The 27,857-nt window shown below is 39.2% G+C and overlaps 1 pseudogene; it reads left to right on the top strand.

The window, feature by feature from the left end:
• Positions 1-13,771: 13,771 nt before the first annotated feature.
• LOC139359756 (vomeronasal type-1 receptor 45-like) lies at positions 13,772-26,131 on the top strand (annotated as a pseudogene).
• The last annotated feature ends 1,726 nt before the right edge of the window (positions 26,132-27,857 follow it).

Here is a 27,857-nt window from a genome sequence, read left to right as displayed (position 1 = left end):
GGGCTTGAATGCTCTATCACGGTTTTCATGTCATCAAGAAACCCTAGGCCAAGCTCGTGCAACCTTCAGCCGGCAGGCCACATGTGACCCAGGACAGCTTTAAGTGCAGCCCAACACAAATGTATAAACTTTCTTAAAACATTATGAGATTGTTTGCATTTTTTAAGCTCATCAGCTATCATTAGTGTTAGTGTATTTCATGTGTGGCCCAAGACAATTCTTCCAATGTGGCCCAGGGAAGCCAAACCATCCCTATCTAGGCTTTTCCATTTTAGCCCTTCCACATTTCCCAGAGCAGGACAGTCTGTCACATCAGTCTCAATGGCCAGCAGGACTTTTCCTCACAGACTGAGAGCTGTGATCGCTAAAGTGTTCAAAAGTGATGTTAACATACTCAAGACTCTTTCTTAGGGCTTGAGGGTTACAGCAAACATCTCTGCCATCTGTCTGCCTGCTTTCCTGCTGTTTCTGTTACTCCTGAAATTCTGACATCATATCCCATGGTCAAAGCAACTGACTTCTGTGGTTACTAGAAGTTTCTTTTTTTTCTTTTCTTTTCTTTCTTTTCTTTTTTCTTCTCTCTTTTTTTTTTTCTTTTTTTTTTTCTGGTAAGGCGAGGTTTCATCATGTTGCCCAGGCTTGTCTCAAACTCCTGAACTCCCAAAATCCACCCACCTTGGCCTCCCAAAGTTCTAGGGCTACCAGTGTGGGCCACTGAGCTTGGGCCACTACTAGAACTTTCTTCCTGCTTTTCCCACTCTGCATTTCGTGCTGCTATCGATGAAACTCAGCTTCTTATTTCTAGGCACTCTCAGAGTAAGAATCCATAGGAGACTTTTATTTTCAGAGCATATAACCCCATTTTTCCTCTGTTTCTGACATATTTTTCTGTGCCATTGTTACTGTGGTTATACCCAGAGATGTAGCATTACGTTTGCATTTGTAAAAATTCCTACTTTTCCCCACAAAGGGATTTCACCATGGTTGGCTATTTTAACAGACAACGTGTAGTACGTACCATACATTTGTTTTCTGAGTCCTTGAAAATAATTTTCTGCTATATTGTTCTTCCCAGCTACAGTTTTTGGAAGTACAGCAGAACAACTTGCTACTCTTTTGAAGGTCATAATAATAAAACAAAACACACCCTTTTCTATCATCACCCAAAAAACTTTCATGCATGCAACAAAGATTGTGACATGGTCAGGGAATAGTTTGTAATACGGAAAGGATGGCTTTGTTTCTTGGCAAAAAGCTGGAACATGAACACCTACAGCACAACAGGATTGTGACCTTCCTTCCCTCCCTCCCTCCCTCCTTCCCTTCCTCCCTTCCTTCCCTCCTTCCCTCCTTCCTCTCTCTTTCTCTTTCTGTCTTCTCCCCTCCGCCCCCAGGCTGGAGTGCAGTGGCACGGTCTCAGCTCACTGCAACCTCTGCTCCCGGGTTCAAACAGTTCTCCTGCCTCAGCCTTCAGAGTAGCTGAGACTGAAGGTGTGTGTCACCACAACCAGCTAATTTTTGTGTTTTTAACATAGACAGGGTTTCACCATATTGGCCAGGCAGGTCTTAAACTCCTGACCTCAGGTGATCCACCCATCTAGGTCTCCCAAAGTGCTGGGATTATAGGCGTGAGCCATTGCGCCCTGCCTTGACAGGCATTCTTAATGTGAAACAGTTTAAATTACTTTCAACTTTAGTGTTAAATGGATTTTTTTGGCTTTCAAATTCTTTGAAAAGTTAATAATCCAAGTGTGGCATGAGTGGTATTATTTTAGCAGTTAGATGAATGAGCTACCGGATCCCAGTATTTCCCACTTTACCAAATAAAAGGGCATCCTGTGGAATTCTGCTAAACCAAGACAGGCCTTTCTATTGAGCAATAGTGACAAAGGTGTCTAAATATGTGAAATAGTGGCATTTAAAATTATTTTTTTCTTTTAATTTATTTATTATTATTATACTTTAAGTTGTAGGGTACATGTGCATAACGTGCAAGTTTGTTACATATGTATACTTGTGCCATGTTGGTGTGCTGCACCCATCAACTCATCATTTACATCAGGTATAACTCCCAATGCAATCCCTCCCCCCTCCCCCCTCCCCATGATAGGCCCCGGTGTGTGATGTTCCCCTTCCTGAGTCCAAGTGTTCTCATTGTTCAGTTCCCACCTATGAGTGAGAACATGCGGTGTTTGGTTTTCTGTTCTTGTGATAGTTTGCTAAGAATGATGGTTTCCAGCTGAATCCATGTCCCTACAAAGGACCCAAACTCATCCTTTTTTATGGCTGCATAGTATTCCATGGTGTATATGTGCCACATTTTCTTAATCCAATCTGTCACTGATGGATATTTGGGTTGATTCCAAGTCTTTGCTATTGTGAATAGTGCTGCAATAAACATACGTGTGCATGCATTTTTATAGCAGCATAATTTATAATCCTTTGGGTATATACCCAGTAATGGGATGGCTGGGTCATATGGTACATCTAGTTCTAGATCCTTGAGGAATCGCCATACTGTTTTCCACAATGGTTGAACTAGTTTACAATCCCACCAACAGTGTAAAAGTGTTCCTATTTCTCCACATCCTCTCCAGCACCTGTTGTTTCCTGACTTTTTAATGATCGCCATTCTAACTGGTGTGAGATGGTATCTCATTGTGGTTTTGATTTGCATTTCTCTGATGGCCACTGATGATGAGTATTTTTTCATGTGTCTGTTGGCTGTATGAATGTCTTCTTTTGAGAAATGTCTGCTCATATCCTTTGCCCACTTTTTGATGGGGTTGTTTGTTTTTTTCTTGTAAATTTGTTTGAGTTCTTTGTAGGTTCTGGATATTAGCCCTTTGTCAGATAAGTAGATTGCAAAAATTTTCTCCCATTCTGTAGGTTGCCTGTTCACTCTGATGGTAGTTTCTTTTGCAGTGCAGAAGCTCTTTAGTTTAATGAGATCCCATTTGTCAATTTTGGCTTTTGCTGCCGTTGCTTTTGGTGTTTTAGACATGAAGTCTTTGCCCATGCCTATGTCCTGAATGGTACTACCTAGGTTTTCCTCTAGGATTTTTATGGTATTAGGTCTAACATTTAAGTCTCTAATCCATCTTGAATTAATTTTCGTATAAGGAGTAAGGAAAGGATCCAGTTTCAGCTTTCTACTTATGGCTAGCCAATTTTCCCAGCACCATTTATTAAATAGGGAATCCTTTCCCCATTTCTTGTTTCTCTCAGGTTTCTCAAAGATCAGATGGCTGTAGATGTGTGGTATTATTTCTGAGGACTCTGTTCTGTTCCATTGGTCTATATCTCTGTTTTGGTAGCAGTACCATGCTGTTTTGGTTACTGTAGCCTTGTAGTATAGTTTGAAGTCAGGTAGCATGATGCCTCCAGCTTTGTTCTTTTGACTTAGGATTGTCTTGGAGATGCGGGCTCTTTTTTGGTTCCATATGAACTTTAAAGCAGTTTTTTCCAATTCTGTGAAGAAACTCATTGGTAGCTTGATGGGGATGGCATTGAATCTATAAATTACCTTGGGCAGTATGGCCATTTTCACGATATTGATTCTTCCTATCCATGAGCATGGTATGTTCTTCCATTTGTTTGTGTCCTCTTTTATTTCACTGAGCAGTGGTTTGTAGTTCTCCTTGAAGAGGTCCTTTACATCCCTTGTAAGTTGGATTCCTAGGTATTTTATTCTCCTTGAAGCAATTGTGAATGGAAGTTCATTCCTGATTTGGCTCTCTGTTTGTCTGTTACTGGTGTATAAGAATGCTTGTGATTTTTGCACATTAATTTTGTATTCTGAGACTTTGCTGAAGTTGCTTATCAGCTTAAGGAGATTTTGGGCTGAGATAATGGGGTTTTCTAAATATACAATCATGTCATCTGCAAACAGGGACAATTTGACTTCTTCTTTTCCTAACTGAATACCCTTGATTTCTTTCTCTTGCCTAATTGCCCTAGCCAGAACTTCCAACACTATGTTGAATAGGAGTGGTGAGAGAGGGCATCCCTGTCTTGTGCCAGTTTTCAAAGGGAATTTTTCCAGTTTTTGCCCATTCAGTATGATATTGGCTGTGGGTTTGTCATAAATAGCTCTTATTATTTTGAGGTACGTTCCATCAATACCGAATTTATTGAGCGTTTTTAGCATGAAGGGCTGTTGAATTTTGTCAAAAGCCTTTTCTGCATCTATTGAGATAATCATGTGGTTCTTGTCTTTGGTTCTGTTTATATGTTGGACTATGTTTATTGATTTGCGTATGTTGAACCAGCCTTGCATCCCAGGGATGAAGCCCACTTGATCATGGTGGATAAGCTTTTTGATGTGTTGCTGAATCCGGTTTGCCAGTATTTTATTGAGGATTTTTGCATCGATGTTCATCAGGGATATTGGTCTAAAATTCTCTTTTTTGTTGTGTCTCTGCCAGGCTTTGGTATCAAGATGATGTTGGCCTCATAAAATGAGTTAGGGAGGATTCCCTCTTTTTCTATTGATTGGAATAGTTTCAGAAGGAATGGTACCAACTCCTCCTTGTACCTCTGGTAGAATTCAGCTGTGAATCCATCTGGTCCTGGACTTTTTTTGGTTGGTAGGCTATTAATTATTGCCTCAATTTCAGAGCCTGCTATTGGTCTATTCAGGGATTCAACTTCTTCCTGGTTTAGTCTTGGAAGAGTGTAAGTGTCCAGGAAATTATCCATTTCTTCTAGATTTTCCAGTTTATTTGCATAGAGGTGTTTATAGTATTCTTTGATGGTAATTTGTATTTCTGTGGGGTCAGTGGTGATATCCCCTTTATCATTTTTAATTGCATCGATTTGATTCTTCTCTCTTTTCTTCTTTATTAGTCTTGCTAGTGGTCTGTCAATTTTGTTGATCTTTTCAAAAAACCAACTCCTGGATTCATTGATTTTTTGGAGGGTTTTTTGTGTCTCTATCTCCTTCAGTTCTGCTCTGATCTTAGTTATTTCTTGCCTTCTGCTAGCTTTCGAATGAGTTTGCTCTTGCTTCTCTAGTTCTTTTAATTGCCATGTTAGAGTGTCAATTTTAGATCTTTCCTGCTTTCTCTTGTGGGCATTTAGTGCTATAAATTTCCCTCTACACACCGCTTTAAATGTGTCCCAGAGATTCTGGTATGTTGTATCTTTGTTCTCATTGGTTTCAAAGAACATCGTTATTTCTGCCTTCATTTTGTTATGTACCCAGTAGTCATTCAGGAGCAGGTTGTTCAGTTTCCATGTAGTTGAGCGGTTTTGATTGAGTTTCTTAGTCCTGAGTTCTAGTTTGATTGCACTGTGGTCTGAGAGACAGTTTGTTACAATTTCTGTTCTTGTACATTTGCTGAGGAGTGCTTTATTTCCAATTACGTGGTCAATTTTGGAGTAAGTACGATGTGGTGCTGAGAAGAATGTATATTCTGTTGATTTGGGGTGGAGAGTTCTATAGATGTCTATTAGGTCTGCTTGCTGCAGAGATGAGTTCAATTCCTGGATATCCTTGTTAACTTTCTGTCTCGTTGATCTGTGTAATGTTGACAGTGGAGTGTTGAAGTCTCCCATTATTATTGTATGGGAGTCTAAGTCTCTTTGGAAGTCTCTAAGGACTTGCTTTATGAATCTGGGTGCTCCTGTATTGGGTGCATATATATTTAGGATAGTGAGCTCTTCCTGTTGAATTGATCCCTTTACCATTATGTAATGGCCTTCTTTGTCTCTTTTGATCTTTGATGGTTTAAAGTCTGTTTTATCAGAGACTAGTATTGCAACCCCCGCTTTTTTTTGTTCTCCATTTGCTTGGTAAATCTTCCTCCATCCCTTTATTTTGAGCCTATGTATTTCTCTGCGTGTGAGATGGGTCTCCTGAATACAGCAGACTGATGGGTCTTGACTCTTTATCCAGTTTGCCAGTCTGTGTCTTTTAATTGGAGCATTTAGTCCATTTACATTTAAGGTTAAGATTGTTATGTGTGAACTTGATCCTGCCATTATGATATTAACTGGTTATTTTGCTTGTTAGTTGATGCAGTTTCTTCCTAGCCTCAATGGTCTTTACATTCTGGCATGTTTTTGCAATGGCTGGTACCAGTTGTTCCTTTCCGAGTTTAGTGCTTCCTTCAGGGTCTCTTGTAAGGCAGGCCTAGTGGTGACAAAATCTCTAAGCATTTGCTTATCTGTAAAGGATTTTATTTCTCCTTCACTGATGAAACTTAGTTTGGCTGGATATGAAATTATGGGTTGAAAATTCTTTTCTTTAAGAATGTTGAATATTGGCCCCCACTCTCTTCTGGCTTGGAGAGTTTCTGCCGAGAGATCTGCTGTTAGTCTGATGGGCTTCCCTTTGTGGGTAACCCGACCTTTCTCTCTGGCTGCCCTTCAGATTTTTTCCTTCATTTCAACTTTGGTGAATCTGGCAATTATGTGTCTTGGAGTTGCTCTTCTCGAGAAGTATCTTTGTGGCGTTCTCTGTATTTCCTGGATTTGAATGTTGGCCTGCCCTACTAGGTTGGGGAAGTTCTCCTGGATGATATCCTGAAGAGTGTTTTCCAACTTGGTTCCATTTTCCCCCTCACTTTCAGGCACCCCAATCAGACGTAGATTTGGTCTTTTTACATAATCCCATACTTCTTGCAGGCTTTGTTCATTTCTTTTTCTTCTTTTTTCTTTTGGTTTCTCTTCTCGCTTCATTTCATTCATTTGATCCTCAATCGCTGATACTCTTTCTTCCAGTTGATTGAGTCGGTTACTGAAGCTTGTGCATTTGTCACGTATTTCTCGTGTCATGGTTTTCATCTCTTTCATTTCGTTTAGGACCTTCTCTGCATTAATTACTCTAGCCATCAATTCTTCCACTTTTTTTTCAAGATTTTTAGTTTCTTTGCGCTGGGTATGTAATTCCTCCTTTAGCTCTGAGAAATTTGATGGACTGAAGCCTTCTTCTCTCATCTCGTCAAAGTCATTCTCCGTCCAGTTTTGATCCGTTGCTGGCGATGAGCTGCGCTCCTTTGCCGGGGGAGATGCGCTCTTATTTTTTGAATTTCCAGCTTTTCTGCCCTGCTTTTTCCCCATCTTTGTGGTTTTATCTGCCTCTGGTCTTTGATGATGGTGATGTACTGACGGGGTTTTGGTGTAGGTGTCCTTCCTGTTTGATAGTTTTCCTTCTAACAGTCAGGACCCTCAGCTGTAGGTCTGTTGGAGATTGCTTGAGGTCCACTCCAGACCCTGTTTGCTGGGTATCAGCAGCAGAGGCTGCAAAAGATAGAATATTTCTGAACAGTGAGTGTACCTGTCTGATTCTTGCTTTGGAAGCTTCCTCTCAGGGGTGTACTCCACCCTGTGAGGTGTGGGGTGTCAGACTGCCCCTAGTGGGGGATGTCTCCCAGTTAGGCTACTCAGGGGTCAGGGACCCACTTGAGCAGGGAGTCTGTCCCTTCTCAGATCTCAACCTCCGTGTTAGGAGATCCACTGCTCTCTTCAAAGCTGTCAGAGTCGTTTGCGTCTGCAGAGGTTTCTGCTGCTTTTGTTATTGTTTACTGTGCCCTGTCCCCAGAGGTGGAGTCTACAGAGACAGGCAGGTTTCCTTGAGCTGCTGTGAGCTCCACCCAGTTCGAGCTTCCCAGCAGCTTTGTTTACCTACTTAAGCCTCAGCAATGGCGGGCGCCCCTCCCCCAGCCTTGCTGCTGCCTTGCTGGTAGATCACAGACTGCTGTGCTAGCAATGAGGGAGGCTCCGTGGTTGTGGGACCCTCCCGGCCAGGTGTGGGATATGATCTCCTGGTGTGCCTGTTTGCTTAAAGCGCAGTATTGGGGTGGGAGTTACCCGATTTTCCAGGTGTTGTGTGTCTCAGTTCCCCTGGCTAGGAAAAGGGATTCCCTTCCCCCTTGCGCTTCCCAGGTGAGGCAATGCCTCGCCCTGCTTCAGCTCTCGCTGGTCGGGCTGCAGCAGCTGACCAGCACCGATCATCCGGCACTCCCCAGTGAGATGAACCCAGTACCTCAGTTGAAAATGCAGAAATTACGGCCGGGCGCGGTGGCTCAAGCCTGTAATCCCAGCACTTTGGGAGGCCGAGACGGGCGGATCACGAGGTCAGGAGATCGAGACCGTCCTGGCTAACACGGTGAAACCCCGTCTCTACTAAAAAAATACAAAAAAAAACTAGCTGGGCGAGGTGGCGGGTGCCTGTAGTCCCAGCTACTTGGGAGGCTAAGGCAGGAGAATGGCGTAAACCCGGGAGGCGGAGCTTGCAGTGAGCTGAGATCCGGCCACTGCACTCCAGCCTGGGCAACAGAGTGAGACTCCGTCTCAAAAAAAAAAAAAAAAAAAAAAAAAAGAAAATGCAGAAATCACCGGTCTTCTGTGTCGCTCGCGCTGGGAGTTGGAGACTGGAGCTGTTCCTATTTGGCCTACTTGCTCCACCCCTCCTAAAATTTTTAATAATATTATACTAGATTGATGGTCCCTCTACATTGCCCAGCCTGGTCTTGAACTCCTGGCCTAAGTGATCCTTCAGCCTTGGCCTCTCAAAACGCTGGGATTATAAGTGTAAGCCACCATGACTGATGGTGGCATTTTTGTCTTCTTCAAGGAAAACATTAAAAGATGAGTTGGATAACTTTGTGAAAATTTTTGTTTCTTAATGACTATTTTGAAAGTATTTTAGAGAGAGATTGAATGACTTTCTGTGAAATGCCAAGACCGGCTACTCTGAGAGATGTTGAGAGAGAGGCCACTAAGGAAAGTCAGGAAAGTAGACGGACACCTGCGGGATTACAACCCTCATCTTCCGGGCGTTAATCAAATCTGCAGTGAATATGATTTACATTATTAGTGTGTGAGTGCAGTTGCAACATTTTTATAAATGTTTAGGCTGCACTTCTGAACATTTAGATTTCATTAAGTAGTACAGTATATTAAAATGATTTGGCCAGGCATAGAGGCTCACACCTATAATTTCAGCACTTTTCGAGGCCGAGGCTGGTGGATTGCTTGAGCCTAGGAGTTTGAGACCAGCCTGGGCAACATGGTGAAACCCCATCTCTACTAAAAATATAAAAATTAGTCAAGTGTGGTCGTCCATGCCTGTAGTTCCAGCTACTCAGGAGGCTAAGCTGGCAGAATCACTTGAGCCAAGGAGGTTGAGTCTACAGTGAGCCAAGATTGTGCCCCTTCACTGCAGCCATTGAAAAGAGCTAGACCTCATTTTAATATTTCCTTATAAATTGCATTTTTAGGATCAATTCTGCATATTACAATTGCTCCAAACATTTTCTTGGGGAAAATGGTGTGAGGTGTGTTATATGGCTTCTCTACTTCCATGTATAGACCTATATTGCTAAGTGTATATTTTCTGAAAGTCTGTGGTTCCTAGAAATCTTGTGTTAGGAAAGCATTTGTGCTCCATTACTTCTTTATTTTTGCTTATGGAATTAGGATTTTCTCACCACAAGTAACAGAATATTTGACCTGCAGTGTCCAAGATAATAGAAGTTTGTTTTTTTCAACATCAAGAAGTCCAGTGTTGTTTTAACGGCTCAACAATGTCGAGCTTCTGGGCCAATTTTGTAAGGAGTTTCTTAGCTTACACCTGGTGCCTGAGAGCTTTGGTACTGGATTCCCAATGACAATGTCCAATGCAGCAACAGTGGAGTGAAGATTTATCCAGAAGAAGAGTTTATCCCAAAAATGCCCTGGCAGACACTTTCCTGTGTGTCTCATTGGCCGTGATTGGGTCACATGCCCATGCCCTAACAGTTACTGGTTGGCTTGCAAAGTGAGTCTCTGTTGCTTAAAACTTCTGTAATAGAAAGACAGCTGCACCAGTAAGGAAGAAAGGAGAGGAAAGGGCTTCATAAGAAACCCACTCTCCCATCTCATACTCTTATTAGACCATGTTATTTTTGGGATTAGGAGAGTGATTATGCACTATTGTATAATCAATGGTTCAAATGCAGATTTCTGTCCTCCAAAGAGCATCTTTTTACTCTCACAGAGATAAGAAATGCTGCATATAAGTGATGTACTGAGAGAAAAATGAGAAAAAGCATGTGTCATTTATAAAATGAACACCAGCATGCTAGAAAGCATTTCTAGGAAAGTAGTGGTATAACTTTGTGCCTATGCTTCTGAGAGAGTATGTTCCGTGTTGAGTAAACTCACGTTTGCTTTTCTCCTTTCCTTCCTGTTTACCTGGGTGCCCCATACCATTCTGTCTAGCAGTGGCCTCTGAATAGCTCTGGTAGGACACACTCTCACTTGAGTTGTAGACACGGCCCTTCCTAAAGAGGCTTTCCCCCACTGAGTCCACTGCATACACCCATTACCTTCTGGTAGCATCTGTGGGTGGCAGGGGCACTGGACATTAGTTGAAGCATGTCTCATGTCATTTCCCCCAGAGAGATATCCATTTGTGTAGAATAAAACTATTTCACCAATCCTTTCAGAGAAAGGGGTTCTGGGCTGGGAGAGACAGGAAGTCTCTGGGGGCTGCAGTCCTTCTCCTCATTCATGACATCACAGGGAATAAGATTATGCCTGTTATGTTTCCTCCAGAGATGAAGTCTGGTGAGTCTTCGTCAACTAGTCTCTGGATCAGTCTTCAAAATGTTGGAAAACTTCTTTCTTGCTATTAGACTCTACCTTTCTTGCCTCCTATAGCCATAGCTAGTTTCCCAATGAGCAAGTTTGTGCTGAATTATAAATCATTTAGAATAGATAAATATAGAGTAGTGGAAGATTTTTTTTAAAACGCAAGCTCCACTTAATCACCTTGCAGGCTCAGGTGGCTTGTGCCCCTGCCTGAGGCACCTGGTGGGACAGCACTCACCACTGGGGCTTCTCTCCTGGTATCTCATCTTGCAAGATTGAATTTCCCAACAGGTGTGCTATGCATTCCTCCTGAGCCAGCTGTTTTTATGCCAAATTTATTTATGGTACTGCCGTTTGTCATGATAATTATGTAGTATAATGAAATAGTCTAAAAACGAATGAAATATTTTAAAGGAGTTAGTGTGACTATAGAACAATAGCAAAAAATGAAAATCACTGCCAAATTATCTGTAAGCAAGACGACTGTAAATAGTATGGGTTTTTGTTTTGTTTTGTTTTGGAGTAGAAGGATCATGCACAAAGATAGCTTTCATGGGTCTTAAGTTCTTGCCTCATTCTATAGTAACCAAAACCTCGAAGTTTTAGATGATCATTAAGAGTTGTTTTTTGCCAAATCTAATAAAAAAGAGACATTATTACAGTGATTTCCGCCTAACTGGATGTTATATATACTTGGCCCCTCCAAGCAGTGACATTTGCTTTTCACATCAATAATCAATAATCCAAGTTCAAATCATATTTTCTATGTGACAGCAGTAGGCTGTCATGGGTGAAATGAAACTTGTCAGTTTCAGACACAAGAACAAGTGCTGATTTGTAACACTGACACTGTCAGAATTAAGACTGTCATTTCTGGGAATGAGAATGAAAATAAATATATAATTAAATCTATCAAATATGTGTTGGTTATTAAACTTGTGTGATCAGTTAGAGATACGTTATTTTGGGGACGCTAGCGTGTAACAGCAATGAGAGGTGGCTGATCCTTCACTAGAGTTCTCATTCCTCCAAAGAGCTTCCACAGTGACTGGGACTTAGGCTATAAACAGCTGGCTTTTACCAAGCTTTGTGGTCTAAAGGAGGAATGATTTAGAGTCCTCATAACTTTATTTTTTTCAAGCCATCCCTAACTTATCTACTTGATATATATGAGACAATATAAAAATTCAAAAAACTATAGAAATAACTGTAATTTTAAATAGGTATATTTAATTTATATATTTTAAAATATATGCAACTTTGCAAAATCTGAATTTAGAGGGTTTTCAATTTTTTCTTTACTTTTTTTTTTTTTTTTTTTTGAGATGGAGTCTTGCTCTGTCGCCCAGACTGGAGTGCAATGGTGTGAACTCAGTTCACTGTAACCTCCGCCTGTTGAGTTCAAATGATTCTCCTGCCTCAACCTCCTGCATATCTGGGATTACAGGCATGCACCACCATGCCTGGCTAACTTTTGCATTTTTAGCAGAGATGGGGTTTCACCATGTTGGTCAGATTGGTCTCAAACTCCTGACCTCGTGATCCACCCACCTCAGCCTCCCAAAGTGCTGGGATTACAGGTGTGAGCCACCGCTCTCGGCCAGGGTTTTCAATTAATAAAGTATATGTATGGAGGAGTGAAGCATGACATTGATGACTGAGTCTTTACTGAGTGCTGTTTTCTGATTGAAAACATTTATGTCTTTTATTGGGTTTTAATATAATTTGAGTGTTATTAATAGTTCCAAGGATGCTGTGGGGAAAAGAAAGATCAGACTGTTACTGTGTCTATATAGAAAGAAGTAGACATAAGAGACTCCATTTTGTTCTGTATTTGAGATGCTGTTAACCTGTAACCCTGCCCCCAACCCTGTCCTTGCAAGAGACATGTGCTGTGGTGACTCAAGGTTTAATGGATTTGGGGCTGTGCAGAATGTGCTTTGTTAAACAAGTGGCTGAAGGCAGCATGCTTGTTAAAAGTCATCACCATTCTCTTAATCTCAAGTACCCGGGGACACATACACTGCGGAAGGTCGCAGGGACCTCTGCCTAGGAGAGCTAGGTATTGTCCAAGGTTACTCCCCATGCGATAGTCTGAAATATGGCCTCGTGGGAAAGGAAAGACTTGATCGTCCCCCAACCTGACACCCGTGAAGGGTCTGTGCTGAGGAGGATTAGTATAAGAGGAAAGAAGGCCTCTGGGCAGTTGAGATAGATAAAGGCATCTGTCCCCTGCCGGTCCCTGGGCAATGGAACGTCTCCGTGTAAAACCCGATTGTATGTTCTATTTACTGAGATAGGAGAAAACCGCCTTAGGGTTGAAGGTGGGATACCCTAGCTGCAATGCTGCTCTTTATGCACTAAAAAGGTTTATGGAGATGTTTACATACGCATATCAAGGCACAGCACTTTTCCTTAAACTTATTCATGTCACAGAGATCTTTATTCATATGTTTCTGCTGACCTTCTCCCTGTGATGATCCTATTGTCCTGCCACTTCCCCTTTTCCGAGATGGTAAAGATAATGATCAATAAATACTGAGGGAACTCAGAGACCGGTGCTGGCGCGGGTCCTCTGTAAGCTGAGCGCCGGTCCCCTGGGCCCATTTTTTCTTTCTCGATACTTTGTCTCTGTGTCTCATTTCTTTTCTCAAGTCTCATGTTCCACCTAACGAGAAACGCCCACAGGTGTGCAGGGGCAGGCCACCCCTTCAGATGCTAATTATACTTTCAAGCAGTCACAAAAGGATAGGGGACCTTCAATCTTCAGTGGTTCATTTATTCATCATTAAGTATGTACTGAGTGCCAGCTATGCGCATGCTCTCTTCTAGGTTCCGGGAATACAGTAGTGAGCAAAACAAAGTCTTGCCCTCAGGGCTTTTATATTCCGGTGTGTTTGGCAAGGAGACAGGAACAAACAAGTCAACCTACATGTGATGCTAGTAAATGCTCTGAAGTAAAATAGAGCAGATGAAGAGGACAATGAGTGCCAGGGTAGGAGTGGCCATTCTAGCATTCTATATATGGTGGCCAGCAAAGACCTCATTAATACCATGACATTGGAGGAGAGACCTGGAAAAACTGAGAGGCCAGTTATGCAGATAAGTTGAGGAAGAGTGTTCCAGAAAGGGAAGTCAGAACCTGCACAGGCCCTGAGGCATTATGTGCTCAGCAAATTCAAGGTACCCCATGAAGGGCTACAACTTCAGCGTTGTGAATGAAGGGGAGACAGAAGACAGAGGTGAAGTGTGTGGGGTTAGGGACTAGATCTTGTATTGTCTTATGAATGAATATAAGGATTTAGGCTTTTACTCAAAGTGAAATGGAATCATTTGAGGTGTTTGGAACCAAGGAGTGATATGATCTGTCTTATGTCTTTAAAGGATTATGCTGGCTGTGTTGAGAATACACTCTAGGCAACAGGGACAAGGGGAAAATGTTATAGAAAGACCAGCAAGAAAGCTACTGCTCTAATAAAGGCAGAGAAAGATGGTGATACATGGCTGTTGTATGCACATATCTTGAATGTGGAACTCATGGGATATTGTGATGGGTAAGTTGTAGGATGAAAAGAGCCAAGGTTGACTTCAAGGATTTTGGTCTGAGGAAGAAAAGGACAAACCTGTTTGCTGGAGAGAAATACGGTGGGTGAAGCGTGCTTGCAAGATCAAAGTGGGGGAGACCAGAAGTCTGAGAAGCTGTTAGATATTCGGAAAGAGATGTTACATAGTCAGTGGGATATAGGAGTTTCACATACAGAGGAGATGTTAGGATTGGGGATGGTATAACTAATATTTGAAGCCATGAGAAAGGAATAATGGGGAGGGACCTCTTTAGAAAAAAATCACATTTATGTGTTAGAAATGACGCAGTCTTCTGAGTCTTTGATGCCCTTTCTATGTAAAGCCAACACTGAGAATTTACCACTTCAAACCGTTCTAGTAGAGTGATGGTAGTGTGCTCTTAACTGTCTGCTATCAGGAACTCAATCCATTCAAGGCAAGCATCACATGTAGTTAGAATAACTAGCAGTATACAATCTGTAATAATGGAACAGAATTGAGGAAAGGGGCCTGAGTAGAGAGTGAAGAGTCATTAGCCCCTGTTCCCACCAGCTAGGCTTGATTTAGTCCAAATGCACAGTCAGTTCTTTGAAGAATTTTCGTGTTTATACTTTTTTTGTTTGTTCTTTTTGGCATGTCAAAATTTGCCTCAATTAAAGCATGGTAACACTTGTAAATAAAGGTATACTCATATTCCTAATTCAACTCGAAATGTGTTTATTCTTTTTTAACCTTGCTTAGCATTTAAGATTATTTCTTAAAAATAAGAAAATGTGATATTAAGCTACATATGCCATGCACAAAGCGCCTGGCTAGATGGTATTCAACAAAATGTGCACATAGGTTAAAAACTGAGAAAACATCTAGCAAGATATTCCAAAATCTGACAACTTATACAGTGTGTGATAAGAACACAATTTAGTATTAGTGATTTTAATATTATGGATGGTGATATGGTTGGCTCTGTGTCCCCACCCAAATCTCATCTTGAATTCTATTCCCTATAATCCCCACAATCCCCACATGCCAAGGGAGAGACATGTGGAGGTAATTGAACCATGCGGGCGGTTTCCCTCATGCTGTTCTTGTGATAGTGAGTTACTTCTCACGAGATCTGATGGTTTTATAAAAGGCTGTCCCCACTTCATTCAGCATTTCTCCTTTCTGCTGCCTTGTAAAGAAGGTGTCTTGATTCTCCTTCATCTTCTGCCATGACCATAAGTTTCCTGAGGCCTTCCCAACCATGCTGAACTGTGAGTCAATTAAACCTCTTTATAAATTACCCAGTCTCTGACAGTTCTTTATAGCAGTATGAAAATGAACTAATAAAGACGGATTTTAAAATCTGTGTAATAAGTGGACATTTTGATTTTCTCTAATAGTCAATTACATGCAAGTAGATTTGTAAGAGTTTTATGTTTTTTTCTTGGTACTCCAAGATTAAGATTAAGTTCCAGGTTCAGCTTTATGTTGCAGAAGAATATATAAAGCAAGGGAAATACTCAAAGACTTATGGTATCGACACAAATATGCCATTGCCCAAAATGTGCTTGTGTAGACTAAAGGTTGCATTGTAAACTGAAAGTTACAGTATTCCTGTTGAATCGCTGAGCAAGGCAGGGTGCTAGAGGGAAACCAGAAAAAAAAAACCTGGGTTTTAAAAGTTGTCCTTCCATTGACAAACTCTATGACCCTGGACATCTTACCCCTTAAAAGCTGGACATAAAGAAAATCTCAAACATCATGCACAGGGCTGGGTACATAATGGGTTCTATTAAAAAAAAAATAGCTGTTATTGCTGGGCCAGGTGTCTCACGCCTGTAATCCCAGTAACTTGGGAGGCTGAGGCGGGTGGATCACCTAGGCGTTCAAGACAGGCCTGACCAACATGGCGAAACCTTGTCTCTAATAAAAATACAAAAATTAGCCAGGTGTGGTGATGCATGCCTGTGATCTCAGCTACTTAGGAGGTTGAGGCAGGAGAATTGGTTGAATCTGGGAGGCGAAGGTTGTAGTGAGCCAAGATTGTACCATTGCACTCCAGCCTGGGCAATGGAGTGAGACTCCGTCTCACAAAAAAAATAAAATAAAATAAAAAGAAAAGAAAAACTGTTATTACAGTTGTTCATTTAAATTGAAAGCACCAGGTAACAGAAACTGCCGAATTGACTCACACATGGTAACAACATGAGACAATAAATAGAAATGTCATGTTCTAAGAGGGGTGTCACATAAAGACAGATTTTAAATATGATGCATACTGGTCACATTATGTCTTGGGTGCACAGACATGAACCATGTAACTTCTATAAATGATCAACCATTTTTTACACCATTTTCCCATAGCATTTGTTATAGCCATATGTTTCTAAGTAAAGTCAGTTTGTCTTAGATCTAAAGAAACTTGTTCTAGGGAAAGTCATTAAAATCTTTTCTAAAATCAAAACAAACTTCCAAAATAATTTTCCATGCTCTGAAACTAAAGGCCAAGTAAATCATACAACAACTTTTCAGTAGCTCCAAACTCTCCGTAGTTACTGCACTGTGTTAAGGCCATCTTTTCCCTCACAATGGTAGGTATTCAGGTATTAAAATCTGAATCTGAGTTGCTTCCTCAGTGCAGAAGGCAGTGCATCAGTGTCATAAAATCTTAATTTGAAAATGTCTTTGTCATACCACAATATCGTTTAACATCGCAACAACTATTATTTCAGAAAGGCAATTTGCAGGACACATTTGAAATATATTACTCTAGAGAAAAGAGGAAAATAATTCAGGGGATGGCAAAGTAAAAGTAAAATCATTTCTTTAATACATGGTGAGAAGAGTCATATATACACATACAGGCTTCTAATATATGATGGAGACGTGTCTAATTTAATCTGGGAGCACAGTAAAGTGGCAGGTTCTGTTCTTAGGAGACACCTCCTGCCTGTAGCTGGAATACATCAGTCCATCTGTCCTCCATCTCCAACCATGCAGGTATGCCTGGTTCTTTGATTGACTGCACAACAGATAAGAATTTGATCTGCCTCATCAACAATTCCTGCTGTTTACAGCAGGTGTCAGTGCTTTATGAAGTGACACATGCTTCTTTCAAACAAAACAAACGATAATTTGTTTTGAAGTAATTCCAAACTTATGGAATAGTTACAAGGATAGTTACAAAATGTACAAAGGACCTTTATTAGATTCACCAACATTATACATTTTGCCATATTTACTCTTCCAATCTGCGTGTGTGTCCCTCTTCCTCTCTCTGTGTCTCACTCTTTCTCTCTCTCACGTTCTCTCTATTCCTTTCTGTCTCCCTCTCTCTGTCTCTCTCAAACCAATACTTTAATGTTATTTTCTCAGAAGAAAATCAATATCTTACGATAACTGTACTACAACTTTCGAATTCACAAAATTTGATTTAATGCCTTAATCACATGGCAGCCTACCACATTTGAAATGTTGCCAGAGGTTCCAACATGCTGAATTTCTCTTCATGCTGCATTCCTCTCTATGCTATATTTTTCTTGGTGCTACATTTCTTTTTATGCTGCATTCCTCTCTATGCTATATTTTTCTTGGTGCTACATTTCTTTTTATGCCATATCTCTATGTTATATTTTTCTTTATGCTATATTTCTCTCTATGCTATGTTTCTCTTTATGTGATATTTCTCTCTATGCCATATTTATTTTTCTCCTGGCAAAGGATCCATCCCAGGCTCACACATGACATTGGGTGGTTCTGTCACCCTGGTCTTCTTTGATCTGGGATGGTATTTATTTCTTCTTTATCTTTCGCAGCATGAATATTTGTGAAGAGTGCAGCTATCACATGTGCCTCTTGCACTGAAGTTGCACCCCAGGACAATGTCACCCCACAACCTTAAATTCCTATGATTCATTCCTTCCTGGGAATTTCATTGCCATAACAAAGGCTGGACTCTCCACTTCCACTTCACAAAAGAAAAGCCGTGTTGACTCTTAAGAAGCACAAAAAGTGGCAGGAGAGAGCTGCTGAGATGGTTCAAAAATGCATGTCTGGCCCTTGAATTTGGAGATAGTTATGGAGAGAATGATGCATAATTGTGGAGGTTAAAAATTTTTTTTTGCATCAGCCTTACCCAAGCCTATGCATCAGAGCAATGGGCACAAGTATGCATGCCCCAAATTAAGCCAGAGAGGAATTAAGCCAGTCCGTGGGAAGAGGCAGAGGAAGGAAGGCAGGGCTGGATCAGTGAGGGAGGATGGATGTACCTGGTGGTTATCCATGGAAGACATCCCCTCCAGCCTCAGAGGAAGTGCTAATGCCAGGTCGAAAGCACTGTTTAGGAGTGCTGGCCGGGCACAGAGACTCTGCCTGCTATCCCAGTACTTTGGGAGGCCGAGGAGGGCAGATGACCTGTGGTCGGGAGCTCGAGACTAGCCTGGCCAACATTGTGAAGCCCTGTCTCTACTAAAAACGTAAAAATTAGCCAGGCATGGTGACGGGCGCCTGTAATCCCAGTTACTCAGGAGGCTGAGATAAGAGAATCACTTGAACCCGGGAGGCGGAGGTTACAGTGAGCCGAGATCGCACCACTGCGCTCCTGCCTGGGCAACAGAGCGAGACTCCGTCTAAAAAAAGAAAAAAAAAAGAAGGTACATCTTTGGCGGGAACTAAGAATGTTACTCAGTTTTAGTGGTTCCCTAACTGCTACCTTGGGCCATTCTACTGAGGATCAGGGAAACAAACTCGTGCATTATGAACGGTCCTTTCCCTTGGAATGCCAAGGACGAAACCGCCAAATTTTTATTTGCATTTCAAAAGGAAATGATTATTATCTTAATAGGTGCAATGTTTCCTTATTTTCAAACAAGGTTCTTAATGATGAATTAAAATAGATTTTATGGTAATTTCTTATTACAAAGCAATACATGCACAGAAAAAGTTGGAAAGTGCAAATAAAAATATGGACTATATTTTAACATCTATATTTTAATATGTTTACTATAGTCTTTCTACAACTCAAAAAAATTACAGTTAACATCTCAGCATATCACCTTTCTTTTTCTACGTACATGTGAATGTAATTTTATTCAAATATCACAAAATACTATATCACTGTTTTTGTTCGCTTTTTTCATTTTACATATTCTGAAATTCTTTTCTACATTAATAAGCATTCTTCAGAACACTTTTTCTGGCTGAAGAGTTTTCTATTTTGTAACTCTGCCACAATTAACTTAATCTGTCTTTTTTTGTTGGGAATTTAGGATATTTCTGGTTTTTGTTAATGGTACAACAGAAATTGCAATAAATAAAATATAACTAGTGTTTTCTAAATCCCTGTAATTATTTTTATGGTACTTTCGACAATAGAATTTATAAGTCAAGAGTTAAAGGAAAACATTTAGAAGATCATAATATTTATATCTAACTTGACCTATGTATATAAAAACATTTTAAACAATGGAGTTATTCTTCTTGTAGGCCAACATCATTTTAGTAGACATCTTTGTTTTGTTGTGTTTTTGTATTTTTCTTAACTTTTCTTAAAATAACCTAACTTTTGTCTCATGATGCCAGCAACTTCCGTGTGTCTTGCAAAGCCAAATAAAATTCTTTCAAAGGCAATGTCCTCGTCTGTACTGTCTCAATAACTCCCTGTGATTTCTACAAATGCAGAAGGGCTGACTCTTTCCATATCTTCTGCTGCTCCACCTCTGACCACACAGCCTCCCCCATTTCTTCCACTTCCCCACTTCCAGTAAGTAAATGTCCCCTTTGTGATTTGCTGTCTTTCCCCTTCCTCTGAGACCAGAAGGTACACAGATAATTGAAGCTCAGCTTCAACCTCAATTTGGCTAATCACAGTGTTTTTCTCAATTAGGATAGGTCCTTGCTCAGAACGTTTCAATTGCAGCTGCTGAGATAACACAGTTATGGGCCTGAAGGGAAATGAACTGGCAGCATTTCTTTCTTAGAACTGTGTCTCAGGGACCACAATCCACATGCACAGAATCACTCCAAGACTCAGCTGCTGAGTGTCTGTTTCTCCTTCACTACTAGTGAGTGCTCAAGACTCAGGTGAATAGTGGGAAGAGGTAGGATTTTCTTCATTGTGTCTGTGATTCTCTCATAATTTTATTTTTACTTCTCACTGAATTAGTAAGAATTTCCAGGTAAAATATAAATGTTATTAATATTATGAACACACAAATTTACATACTCATGTAATGAAATTTGTGATTTTATAGTATCATATTTGAATTGAAACTTTACTAGACTATTTTTGATTACAATAAACTAGCATGACAAAGTATTTTATGTACTTATGAAGAATTCTTTCAACACACAACAAGTGGAACTAATTTAGAATAATTTAATCATATATCTTTTTTAAAGTTTAGAGATACTTCAATATATTTTAATATGTTAGCACTATTTAAATAACGATGTCATAACATAAAATATTTTCAACATTTCACAATACCAATAATTTAGCAGATGAGTATAAAAAAGATTATGTCTTATTGGATTACAGTAATTGCTACTAGAAGGATTTTTTTCTTGATAACACAAACTATCTGGCACCATCATTTTTTTGTTATATATTTAAACTCAATAGTGTGAGTGACCAACTTACATGAATAGAGCCTGGTACTATCCAGTACAATTTCAAATATTTCTTTAAATTTAGTTTGATATTTAGATCTTCTAAATGATCTAAAACATATAAGATGTGTGTATTCACTTGTATAAGATTGTTTCGTTAGGAGAGAATAATAATTTGGGAAGTGAATAATTTAGCATTCTCTTACTAGAAAATCTTCTGAATTTAGTGTCTCTTTTTATTCTTCTGAAAAGTTTAAATTGCAGTTAACCCTATTAGACATATAGTCACAAAAAGTGACAAGTAATTTTTAACTCAATTGTTGAAATTCACAAGTTAACTTTTCTGTATTTAATAAGGTTAATGTCTTTTAGTGTCTATGTATCTTTAAAATGAAAGACAGAGAGAATGAAACCAAGACACTGTTGCAAACAGAAGAAACAAAAGGACAATGACGGAAATTGTCCATTTTTTACTCACAAGGGCATGAAAGCCTTAAGAAATTTGATCAGTAGCAAACTTTTCTATATCTGTACCATAAGAGAATTTTAAGTTTTTCTTAAATGTGTTCGTGTTAGAAGCCCTGTGCTCATGTAGAAGAGGGAAGATGTCTGAAAAGATGAGTCTTAATCGATCCTAATTTTTCCTGATCAGGGTACCTGAGCAGAAAGGCATGCCCCTCCATTTCCTTCTTAATACAATATTTGACACAGTTAATATGAGTATAATTTTTCTGTTACTCTGATACACAGGGATATGATGGTAAAATACCTTGAAAGCATTTAGGAAAAAAAGTCCTATATTTTGCTCAAAATTTTAGAGTTTGGTAATCAGAAACAAATGCACTGGCACACATAATTTTACGATTTCCAAAAAGTTAAAGTTCAGAATTAGTGATCATGCCCTGCCAGGGTGGTTTTTTTTGTTTGTTTGTTTCCTACCTCTGCAGTGACACTTTCTTTTCCCATGTTTTTTTTCTCAGATGAGGTGAAAATAAAATGTCTTGAGATCGTGAATATCTGCATTTAGTGAGCACTGTGCTACCGTCTGCACTCTTGCTAAGTTAAATTGCAATAGAATAGTAGATGCATTCCAGTTTCATTTCTCAGTGGTATCTGGAACTTGCCAAAATTATTCTTTTGTTATTTGTACATTACACAAATGATTTTTATAAAATTGTTTTAGCCGGAAAAGGTGACTCCCTTTTCTGATGTTGCCAGCTGTGTTTGTCAGTTTACCAACTATTGCCATTGAATAAAAAGTCCTACTGCCCTACCAACTAGGTCATGTGCAATTCTCATAATTTCTTCATTCTTTATAACCATAGTTGATGGCTAGTAATATGTTCTAGGACACTGTTCATAGAATATGGTGAAATTGATGAGAATATGACGTTTTTGATTATTAAACTAGTAAAAATAAAACAAGGTGTTATTTATTTTCTGATATGGATTTTTATGCATAAATGTATGTCAGGAAGAATGTAAAAAAACTATTAAAACATATAAAAAATACAATTCTAAATAGTAAATATTATTATAATGATGAAAAAATCAATTTAATAAAACTTTATCTTGTCCAAAATAGCATATTCTGTAATGCAAAATAGTGATAGGTTTGTGAATAACTTCTTTCTCTCATGACAATCTTTTTTTCTGATGTCTGATCAAGCCCATTGACTTTATAATCAACCTTTGATTACTGGTCCATTGAAAGGATGGATGTTTTCCCTAACATCCATGATTGTGCATATCCTTTGGGGCTTACAGTATTAAGAATATCCTGAGATGAAAGTGAGAATAATGAAGATGAACTTTATCTGTATTATCTGTCTTCTGAGAGTGCTCAGGGGCTTCACCCTCAACCCAAAGGCAAGCTGGTTGCCAGATCTCATAGTGAGTGCTGAGATTTGCGTTTGGATTTCTGAGTGTGTACTGTATCAAACAGGACCCAATTCTTACACTCAGATCAACCTATATGACCTCATAGATCGTTTTCTTCTATTTAATTTCTCTCAGTGGTATCCCATGTTTTCAGGTTTCATGATTATTTTATGTTGGAATTGCCAGACTCAGCAAATAAAAATACAGAGCATACAGTTAGGTTTAATATTCAGAAAGAAAACCAATAACTTTTTAATATAACTATAAAATATTTGAACATTTGCATGTAGCATTTCTATGCATAACTATTATTATATATCACATATATATATACTCACTATTTTTACCTATGTGAAATTCATATTTAATACTCTTGTACTTTACCTGTTGATCTCAATCCACAAGAACCATGGCCCTCCTCAGTGTCCAGGCTCAGCACCAATGACCTAGAGTCCCATTGGGTAGAAGGTCACATAATAGTGTGAGTCATTTACAGAGTAGGGGCATGAATGAAAAATGGTGAGATGGATGTCTTTGGGGTAAAAAGAGAACATATTAAAATTATTAGTTATGTTACTTTTTCTATTACATTTATTCTCTCTCTTTGTTAGATAACCTACAATACCTGAAGAATAATAATAAAAAGATTCTGGTACATAGTTATTAAATAATTCCATGTATGTTAGTGATTCATACCCAAATTTTGCTTAACTTGTACTGGATTGTGAACCTTATAATGTGAAGATCATTAAGACTTTCTGTCGATATTCTTCTGGTGTTTCTCCTGAGTGCAATATGGCAACAGATTCCAACTGAGCTGAGGGTACAAATGTATATTGTTGAGAACTATCAATTGGTTGGATCTGTAAGTCGAAATAAATATGTCCCTTTAATAGATTAAGTGCTTGGATAAAAAGTAAAAATTATTTGCTGCAGTTTTTTTTTTTATAAACTCATATGCACCAAGTGGTCTTAGAGCAATGTCTACCTCAGCCATTATTTTCTGAGTATGAGCCAAAAACACAAACTATCACATAATTTGCATTGCCTTACATATTTACACTTAGGGACTAGTGTAGTTTTAAGTGACTTTGAAAACAATTGAACACTTTTACATCTCAGAAGAAAAATAGAGTGCCTATGGATTTTGTTTTAGTATTAAACAGCTGAATTGTTCTACGCCAGTATTGAATTGATTTAATAAAATCATAATGCCAGCATCCAGAGCAAATAACATGAGAACAATTTTTAAATTATTCAGTAAAGTTTCAGAAAATTACTTTGATAGAGATCTTTCAATTAACATATGAAGAAAATTGCCTTTATTATTGAAGAGCAACGTGTTTTTGAAGGCATGGGAGGGTATTCCTGTATTAAGTGAAGGCTCAAGTAAAAGATCTTTACATAAGCATTTTAATGTGAAATTATGGATGCCATAAACTTTAGAAATGTTTTGTTCATTCTCTTGAAAATTGGAAGCAGGGTTTTTGTAATTCCTTTCTGAGATGATGAGGGTTTAGATAAGGAGTACCATGTTAAAACTAAGCTTCAAGAGAATCAGGACCATTTTGAAAAGACACAGTTAGTACAGCAATGTTCACATCCTAAACCCCAGATCCTGTGAATATCTTAGCTAATAAGACGAAGGAAAATTAAGTACAGATGGTGTCAAGGTTAATAAGCATCTGACTTCACGATAGATTATCTTCATCATTAGCAGAAGCCCTATGCAATTAGAAGGGTATTTAAATATGAAAGAGGGAGGCAATAAGAAAAGCATTAGAGTGATGGGATATTGGATCGATTCAATGCAACATTTTTCAAAAAAATTTTTGGTGATTCTTTTTCCATTAGCATAAAGTTTACGTCAGTTCAGTGGTAAAAGCATCCATGATTTATTTTATATGCATGTTATTATGGGTGGTTAAAATTAAACAAAAAATACAGAAAGTAAAGAAATGCTTTTTGAGGAGTGAGCCACAGGTACTATATGAGTATAGATAATGTGCACCGTACATAGGTGTGATTGTGGATGTGTTGATATTTGATATATATGTGAGTTATTTGTTGTAAAATATAATACTCAGGCTGCATTTAAAAATTTTATATGAGATAGTCAGGGTTAATCAAGATAAACGGGTAAAATTAAAATGATAAGGTTAGTAATAATTTTGACTATACAATAACTCACATTGATGATAAGAGGTCTATTTTTTTTTTCCCAGATATATAAAATATAATTCCTCTTCATCATTAAGATGACCATGTTCCAGTTAAGGTACTACTAACAATTGCCCTTCTTTTTCAAGCTGGTGTTGGACTCACAGCCAACAACTTCCTCCTATTCTTCCAAATCTTCTCCCTCCTTCAGGATCAGAGGCCTAAGCCCACTGACCACATCACCTGTCACCTGGCCCTTGTCCACTTAGTATTGCTCCTCATTGTGATCTTCTTGGCATCTCCAGACCTGTTTGAGTCACTGTATTTTCAGAGTGACTACAGTGACTTCAAGTGGAAGGCATTCTTCTACATGCACAGGGTGATGGGGAGCCTCTCCATCTGCACCACCTGCCTCCTGAGCATGCGCCATGCCGTCGCCGTCAGCCCTGGCACCTCCTCATCTGCAAAGAGTGAACAGAAGTTCACAGGTTACATCTTTCACTCCTTCTTCTTCCTATGGGTTCTCAGTTTATCTCTCAGTAGTAACCTGCTCCCCTCCACTGTGGCTTCTTTTTTTTTTTTTTTTTTGAGACGGAGTCTCGCTCTGTCGCCCAGGCTGGAGTGCAGTGGCCGGATCTCAGCTCACTGCAAGCTCCGCCTCCCGGGTTCCCGCCATTCTCCTGCCTCAGCCTCCCGAGTAGCTGGGACTACAGGCGCCCGCCACCTCGCTCGGCTAGTTTTTTGTATTTTTTAGTAGAGACGGGGTTTCACCATGTTAGCCAGGATGGTCTCGATCTCCTGACCTCGTGATCTGCCCGTCTCGGCCTCCCAAAGTGCTGGGATTACAGGCGTGAGCCACCACACCCGGCCCACTGTGGCTTCTTCTAATGGGACCAAGACCGATGTGCTAAGTATGGGTAAATACAGCTCACTTTCTTCCATAAGCTACATTATCAGGAGCCTGTCGTTCATGCTGCCACTGCTTACGAATGTCTTCTTTGTAGCAATCGTGCTGCTCTCAAGTGCATACATGGTAGTTCTCTTGTCCAGGCATCAGAGACGATCCCAGTACCTTCATAGAACCAACCTCTCTCCAAGAACCTCCCCAGAGAAAGGGGCCACCCAGACCTTCCTGGTGCTGGTGAGTTGCTTTGTGGTCACGTAGTGGGTGGACCCGATTATCTCATCCTCCTCATCTCTATTATTGGCTTATGACTCAGTCATTGTGAGTGTCCAGAGGCTTGCGGGCAGTTTCTATTCCACTGTCAGCCCTTTCGCACTTATTAGTTCTGATAAAAGGACAATCAAAATTTTGCGTAATGTGCAATATAAATATAAATTTTAAATAAATTAATTATAAAAATAGTCTGAAAAATAGATTATTTTGACATTAGTTAAATTATCCAAGAAGTAGATGATTTGATATATAATTTAATGACACTTTTAATCTATCTAAATTCTTTTGAAACCTATGCCGCCAAAGACTTAGTGGTTTCTTGAATTCAATGTCCACCCCTACAGTCTCCTGTGTCTACAGGTTCTTTATCTTTAATTTTGATTCCCTAATTTTTCTATAAGATAACTTTTCTATCTTCTTGAAGTGTACACTCAAGAAGCTCCTGTTGGTAAATACAATCTCTCTCCCTTTCTTTCTCTCTCTCTCTTTTTTACTTTTTAAGATAATTTGGTTTACCCTTAGTTATTAAAAATATGCTAGCTATGTATCCAATTATACGTTGAACAGTAACTTTTTTTCAGAACTCTTAATATTTATTTCTCAGTTTTCTGGGTCTGCACAGGCTGTGGAGATTTTACTCTCACCTTGTAGGTTCTCTCTCCTCATGGCTTTTAATTGTCTTCATTCTATTTGGTGTTATGCAGTTTGCCTGTTATTTTGTTAAATATCCTTATTTATTGCTCTCTTTTAGACACAGCACACTTCTGAATTTATGAGTTTATTTCTGGTTTTTAATTTTCAAAATTTGAAAATAATTATTTTCTTAGTGTGATTTATTATTTGTATGGACTTAAGTAAAATAATTTTGCTTTGTTCCTTCTCATTCTGTTACTTATATATGTATTATTACATTCACATTGCTACTATTTTGTTTCACTTACTGTATTTGGCTACATTCGTTCTTTTCAATAGTCCAATTCACTAATCCAGTTCATTAATCCTCTAGTCATCAACTCAGTCTAATTTAATATTTAACTCATACATTGTATATTAATATATATTGAAATTATTCCATTTCTGTTTGACTCTTTTACAAATTTGCTTGTTTAGTTTATAATTTTCTGATTATTTTGTTATCCCCTTTTCCCCATTTGCTTACAAATTTAAACATATTTCCAATATGCCTAGGTTTTGTGATGCCTAATTTCTTCTGACCCCTTTACCTGATGGCTTATTTTTTTCCATCCTTTACAGTTTTTAATTTGCTTCTCACACAAATAAAGATCTCACATTAAAACAAAATATTGTGGCTTGGCTTGTAATTTTTGTTAAAAGCAGTAGTATATGTTGTATGAAACAGTATAAATAGTTTTTAGGTTATTGATGAGCAGTTTTCCCTCAGATAGGCCTTAGTGTAGGCGTTTGTGGTCATGTAGATGAGAGGTAGGTTGAGATTGAAATTTGTTATGGCAGCAACAACCTTCTGAGCACCAGGGAATTGAAATCCTTTTCAGGATACTTTGCCAATATCTCCCAGGTTTGCTATGCCTTCCCTTGGTGCCTTTTATGAGAGATGGTCTCGTACACAGCTGTATTTTACTCTGATTTTTACTGCTTTTTTTTTTTTTCTTTCTTTTTTTTGAGATGGAGTCTTGCTCTTGTTATCCAGGCTGGAGTGCAATGGCACAATCTCGGCTCACTGCAACCTCCACCTCCCAGGTTCAAGCGATTCTCCTGCCTCAGCCTCCTGAGTAGCTGGGATTACAGGCACCCACCACCACGCCCGGCTAATTTTTGTATTTTTAGTAGAGATGGAGTTTCACCATGTTGGCCAGGCTGGTCTTGAACTCCTGACCTCAGGTGATTCACCTGCCTCGGCCTACCAAAGTGCTGGGATTACAGG

The sequence above is a fragment of the Macaca nemestrina genome, chromosome 18 (assembly GCF_043159975.1).
Source record: "Macaca nemestrina isolate mMacNem1 chromosome 18, mMacNem.hap1, whole genome shotgun sequence".
NCBI classification, from domain to species: Eukaryota; Metazoa; Chordata; class Mammalia; order Primates; family Cercopithecidae; genus Macaca; species Macaca nemestrina.
Note: the sequence above shows the minus strand (reverse complement) of the source record. Positions and strands in the feature narration are given on the sequence as shown.